Below are 7287 nucleotides of genomic sequence, written 5' to 3' on the forward strand. Positions count from 1 at the left end.
GAAAAGACCTAGAATAGCAAAGGCAATTCTGGGCAATAAAGACAAGGCAGGAAGCATTACAATTCCTGACTTGAAATTATACTACAAGGCTACTGTGATAAAATCAGCATTGTACTAGCAACAAAATAGACCTGAGGATCAATGGAATAGATTAGAAGACGCTGAAGCCCCTCCGAACACACTCAGCCACCTTATCTTTGACAAAGGGGCCAAACATAGTCACTGGAAGAAAGATAGCCTCTAACAAATGGTGCTGGAAAAACTGGCTTTCTACATGCCGAAAACTCAAACTTGACCCATGTCTATCATCATGCACCCAAACTAAAGTCAAAATGGATAAAATTTCTAAACATCAAGTCAGAGACACTAACTCTCCTGGAAGAGAAAATGGGAGGAACACTTGAAGATTATAAATTCTTTTACTGCAGTGTTTATTTTATTTCAGATTGGGTTTCCTCCCTTTGTTTCTGTATTTGATTCTTTACTTCAATGCTATGAGTTTTGAGAATTCTTTTTTTATTTCAGAAAATAATTCTGCTCTGAGTTCCTGTATAACTTTCTGCTGTTGGTTATTTACTATCGACTGTATTAATTCATACATTTGTGCAGAGCTAGTGTCCTCTGCACTTGATCTGGGTGGGCATTGGGTTTAATCCTTATGTTTCTGCATTTGATTCTGTAGTGCAGATGTTATGAATTAAGGGATTTCTTCTAATCTATTCCATTGATCCTCAAGTCTAACTTGTTGCCAGTACCATGCTGATTTTATCACAGTAGCCTTGTAATATAATTTCAAATCAGGAATTGTAATGCCTCCTACCTTGTCTTTATTGCCCAGAATGCCTTTGCTATTCTAGGTCTTTTTTGGTTGCAGATAAATTTTAGGAATGATTTCTCTAGGTCTGTGAGGTACGTCAGTGGTAGTCTGATAGGCATTGCATTAAATCTGTACAGCAATTTTGGGAGTATGACCATCTTCACAATGTTGGTTCTTTCTGTCCAGGAGCATGGAATATCTTTCAATTTTATGAAATCCTCTACGATCTCTTTTTGAAGATTACTGTAATTTTCCTCTGAAAGATCTTAGACTTCTTTAGCTATATTAATTCCAAGGCATTTCATTTTCCTCAGTGCTACTGAAAAAGGTTTTATTTTTATAATTTCCTTCTCACTGTGTGTTGTCTGTGTAGAGGAATGGTACTGAGTTTTGGGTATTGACTTAAAAACCTCCTATGCTACTGAATTTCTGTATTAATTCTAGTAGCTTCTTGGTGGAGTTTTTTGTTTCTTCCAAGTAAAGTATCATGTCATCTTCAAATAAAAATAATTTATCTTCTTCTTTTCCAATTCTTATTCCTTTCATTTCTTTCTCTTGCCTAATGGCTGTAGCTAATGATTCAAGAACTATATTGAATAGAAGTGGCGATAGAGAACATCCTTGTCTTGTAGCGGTAGGCAAAGGGCTCATGGACAGATATCAAATTGCACGGGAAACAGTTCAAAGAATTAACAACTGGGACATGTTCTTACTGAGAAGTTTTTTCGCCTCAAAAGAAATTATCAACAAAGTGTAAAGGCAAACCACAAATTTGGAAAAACTCATGACAAATGAGTACTCAGACAAAGGTCTGCTCTTTAGAATTTATAAAGAACTAAAAAACACTAGGGCCCCAAAATTTAAAGACCCAATCTAGAAATGGGCCTCCGAGATGAACACATGCTTCTCAGAGGAAGAAATTAAAGAAGCGAATAAATATATGAAAAAATGCTCCACATCACTAGCCATCCACGAAATGCAAATTAAAACCACATTGAGATATCATCTCACCACTGAAAGAATGGCTATCATAAAGAAATCACCCAACAACAAATGTTGGAGAGGCTGTGGGGAAAAAGGAACCCTTCTCCACTGCTGGTGGGAGTGTAGACTGGTGCAACCGTTATGGAAATCAGTGTGGAGACTCCTTAGAAAAGTTGGTCTGGAAATCCCCTTTAAACCAGCTATTCCTCTACTGGGAATTTTTCCAGAGGATCTGAAAACATCTTATCATAGGGATATATGTGTTCCTATGTTTATAGCAGCACAATTTGTGATAGCCAAATCTTGGAAAAAACCAAGATGCCCATAACCTGAGGAATGGTTGAAAAACATGTGGTATTTTTACACTATTGGGTATTTTTCAGCTATTAAGAATGATAAACTGCAAGCCTTTATATTGAAGTGGATGCCACTTGAACATATACTCATAAATGAAATAAACCTGACACATATGTGTAAATATCATATAGTCTCCCTAGTATAAGAACTCAAAAGAAGAAATACAAATAGAAAGGTATAATACAAGTAAAAGGAAAGCTGGATCTCAAGGACTAACTAATCAAGAGAGGGAAAGGAGAAGAGCTGGGAAACATGAATAAGTCAAGCCATACAGTTATATCTAGAAGATGGGCGAGGCAATGATCCTGAGAATCTTCAGAAGATTTTTTTATCTAGCAGTAAATTAGAAAGTTTCTCACCCTGACGAACTGTATATACTGATACCTGCGAACTAAGCTACTGCACTGCAGATGGTAATGTGTAATAGTAGTTTCATGCTTGGAGTGCCTATAATTCTGGTCTTCTAAATATGAGCTGCTTGTCATGACATGCCAGTTGCTGCTATGATGTCTCTAGGGTAGGTGGTTGTTCAAGAAGAAGGGGGTGGTGAATGAAAGCAAGAGACAGGAAAAGGAATATTGTGGGACTGTCCTGCTTCAGGGTTGTATATGGTGAGATGTTTGGACTTATGTGTAAACATAAGAAGTATATAATTCTTTACTCCTATTTTTACAATATATTCTAATTTTTAAATGTTTTTTATCATATTGTGTAGGGGCTTAAAGTTCAACATACCAATACTTGATGCAAATGTGTACTACTAGGGTCATGCTTTGAATGCCTGTCATTCTGGTCTTCTAAATTCATACTGTATGTAAGGTTATATCAATTACTACTATATTGTCTCACATCGAAATGTGTGTTTAAAAATGAGTAATACATGAAAACAACAAACAAGTAAAGAAATGTCATAGGACTGTCGTGCTCCAAAATTTCTCTGTAAAAATGTTTATTACTATTTTTTAATATTTTCATTTTTTATTCTTTTTTTTCTTCACATCCTGTAGGGATTTAAAGTTTAACATATCAATGCTTAATGGAAAACACCTGTTCCATGTTAGATCTAAGGTGTTTGATATTCAGACAGATAATGAGGTTAAGCTCAACTGCCTATATTATACGGTAATAATGTCACTAAGCTTTTCAATCTAGGGGTTAATAACTTAAGTTTGCAGACCACAAACTAGAGAAAAAGAAGGGCTGCAAGGATAGCCAACATTGTGGCCCTGGCCTTTAGATTTCAGTGAGGACTCAGAATATGAGTCAATCTGCACTGTACAATTCTGTATCTCAGGGATTTCTGATCAAGATAATTATGGAGCCACAGAGGAAAGTGATCAACAGTGTACAGTGTGCCTAAGAAGCGTCACATGGAGAGAAAACATTCTCTCAGGCTTTCACAGTGAGCAAATTGGTCAGGCAATGGCCATAACTCATCCACATGGCTAACACTGACAAAGGATCTACAAACCTCGATACAGAGTTGCAGGGTAAATCCTGAGGGTATTTGAATGACCTTGTCAGATACAAAAGTTACATTTCTTGTTATATATGTCTTGTTTTATCTTGGTCTTAATCATCCAGCAGAAAAGTATAAAAATGAGGTATAAAAAATAAAGCCATATGAATATTCTGAGCTGTAAAAGGCTCAAGTCAACAACTCTGAAAATTTCCACGTGGGCTGATAAATCACTACTGTTATGGACTATTGGACTATATTGGGTTATTTTGCTAAATTCAAGTACCTACAATCTTTGGGCTGACATCAAGTATGAAAAGGTCCTTTAAAGACTTCTCCAAATACAGCTTCTCTAACATTAATGGAACTCTCATCTCTGACAAAATAAAACAAAAAAAAAGTGATATAAATAAAGGATCATTTTGTTGTGGAAAAATACATATATGTATATACAAGGTAATTAGGATAGATATAGGGGTCCTGGGCCTAGCTCAGTCCTTTAAGTGGCTACTTCCACAAAGCTGTCAGCCTCAGGTGGCTGGAGTTCGAACCTCACAACTCTCCCGCTGGCCAAACGTGCCCTGAAGGCATGCGAGGAACAAAAAAAAAAAATCCTTAGGATAGATATACAGGTATTTTCTCTTAATTCAATGAGAAGAGAGATTTGTTCTAATAGTGTTTGGAAAGGATATCATATCTGAATCTTGTACTATGAATAACCACTCCAAAGACAACAATATGCAATATATTATTTATTGAAACTGTCCTACTAATTGGTTTTGAAACTGTGTCATTTCTTCTTTTTCTCAATAAAATTAATAAAAAATAAGTTAAATTAGAAAAGAAATATATGATATAAGGTGAAATAACTTCCTATACTGCTTTAAAACTAGAGTATTCATGGTAAATTGAGAAACTACAAAAAATAAACCTTTTATCTCGATATTTTTCAGATATTCTGAAGTCCTGCAAGGCTAAAAGCGAAGGGCACGTACCACAGACATTTTCCATTAGAGACTATTGAATTCTAAAGTGTTTGAGAGTAGTTTCTTGTGCTACTAGGAGATGCAACTCAGTGCAAATCACTCAGCATCTGACCTGGTGGCATAACTCAGAACAGAGCAACTCTGTGTGAGACCCTGTGACAGAATTTGGTACAGAGTGGATCCACCTGAAATTATGAGGCAGAAGTAGGCAAAGAGAAGATCAAAGTGAGACCTGGTAGTAGAACTCAGTGCAGAACACTCCAATGTGTGATTGTACAATGAAACTCGGTACACAATGACTTGGTGAATGACTTATAGAGCAAAATTCACCAATTAGATGCATGGTTGCTGCAAGTAGCTATGAATACTGTGACATTGCCCTGAGATGAGGGGATAAGGTCAACAAAATCTGAGCTAAGGCATTCTGCTAGGCACAGTGGTGTCCAAAATGGGACCTGGATCTACACAAAGAAACCCATGGAGCATAAACAGCAAGAGATAACTTAGACAAACTAATCCAAGATGAAGACTGTAGGATAAAAAACTTTAAAAAAAAAGTAACACACCACCTAAAATAAAGATTTCTCCCTGAAACAGAAAATGACAAAACAAAGGAGGAAAATGCACAGGTTCCAACACACCCAGAATAAATTCAAAAGCAACTAGCATAGAAAAAATTTAAAGTGGCACACCTGAAATCTCTGAATTACCAACTGGAGAAAAGAAACAACTCAAGAAAGGTATAGAGGAAATCATATCAGAAATAATCTCCTAGGTAGAAAAACAAAAAACAAATAGCAACTACAATGAAAAAATTACAAAATATTTCTTTTTTTTAAGGAATATCGTTTATGCATTTACAAGGTTCATGACTACAGTTATATATCCAGAGTAACAACAAAAGTTTTCAGATCCAATGTCAAATAATTGAATTTGGGCAAGCACTCTTAGTATCACTTTTATTTAATAAGTACTACATGTACATGATGCAGGTGGGGAAAAAGTTTATGGGTCCATGCATTATAGGCAAGATAGACTGGTACTTCTGTCAAACGTGCACTGAGTCAATTAGGACACTGCTCAAAGTTCCTTAGACTTAATGGTTTTCATGAGGATAAGTTTAGATGCAGAGCTGTGTACGTATCCCAAATCATCCTCTTCACTTGGTTTCCTGAGCTTTTTTGGCATTCTGTTTTAATTTTGCCTTTTCTACAAGTGGTATTAACTGCTGGTGTTCTGCTAAAGTCTTTAACAACTCCATAATGAAAGGCAGATAATTATGCTTCCTTGTGATATTTTCAATCTTGTATCTTTTTAATTTTTGTACTTCTTCTTCACTAAGCATCTGATTTTTGGCAACTTCTGACTGAATAGCACTTAACATATTATTTCCCTGATCTGTATCCATGGGCTCCTCCTCTGCAAGTTGTCTTTGCAACTCTTCTATCTTCTGTTCATATATCATTTTTCTGTCAGACACAATGGCCATTAAATTAAATCGAATTTCACCTTCACTGTACTTTTGTATCGTTTTTTCTATCACTGGTCTTACTGCACTAATCCAGTCATCTTGATTGCATGCACCCAAATCAATTGGTCCTTCTCTTAATCCACCCAATTCATACAACCTTCCATTAACAGGAACATAACTGACAAAGTGAAAAGCATCTTCTTCTTTGGCTGACGTCTTTGCATCAAATTCAAACATTTGTTGTCTGGCAAAACTGTTGTGCACTTGTCGAATCATATCTGAATTGCTCAATGCCAAACCTTTCATAGCTGCATCAAAGCTTTGTAAAAATTCTTTAAATTCTGATAATGTTTCTCCTAAATGGACATCTTGATGGGTTCAGTTCAGTAACACACTTACAATGGCTTGAGTAGAACAAGCATTATTTATTACCTATTTAGCAAAAAATATTGTATCAAGTCTGGAGTCTTGAACCACAGAGCCTGCTGGTTCTTCTCCCGGCTGCCACTTGAAAAGAAAAATTAATCCATGAACTGGCTTTAATTTTTCAAAACTCTCAGGTTCTAAACTCCATATTTCTTCTACTTGGGCACCTCGGCAACCTGCAGCGCGCCAGAGCGCAGGAAGACACTCTAGCCACCCAGGAGACGTCGAAAGTCTTCTAGGGCCTTGCAGGATTCGTAGCCCCAAAATATTTCTAAAGATACTGATAAAAACTGAGTATAGAACAATAATGAAGGGGGCCTGCCTCCTTTAAACAAAGAAGTCAGGCTCAAGATGTTCTGGTTAGATCTCAGTTTCTCACAGGAAACCATAAATGCCACCAAGGCATCTTCAGGTCGCCAAAAAAATTAAAAAATAAAAAAAATGGAAAACAAGAAAAGAACTCAGACAAACCCCATAAATAGATGAAAATTAAAGAACACGCTGCTCAGCAACCAATGGGTTACAGATTAAATTAAACAAGAAATTCAACAACATTAACAATTCAATGGAAATTCAAGCACAATATATCAGAATTTAAGGGATGCGATGAAAGCAGTTCTCAGAAGGGAAATTTATAACTGTGAATTCACACATTAGGAAAACAGAACAGGAAAAAATAAACACCCTACTGTTGCAACTCCAACATCTGTAAAAGAAAAAGTAAACCAAAACCAGAGCCAGATAGGAAGAAATCATAAAGATTAGAGCAGAGATTAATTCAGTTGAG

At 36.2% G+C, this 7287-nt stretch overlaps 1 pseudogene; it reads right to left on the reverse strand.

The window, feature by feature from the left end:
• Positions 1-5548: 5548 nt before the first annotated feature.
• LOC101580895 lies at positions 5549-6473 on the reverse strand (annotated as a pseudogene).
• Positions 6474-7287: the final 814 nt, after the last annotated feature.

This window comes from Octodon degus, unplaced genomic scaffold, assembly GCF_000260255.1.
Source record: "Octodon degus isolate 3935 unplaced genomic scaffold, OctDeg1.0 scaffold00713, whole genome shotgun sequence".
Taxonomy (NCBI): Eukaryota; Metazoa; Chordata; class Mammalia; order Rodentia; family Octodontidae; genus Octodon; species Octodon degus.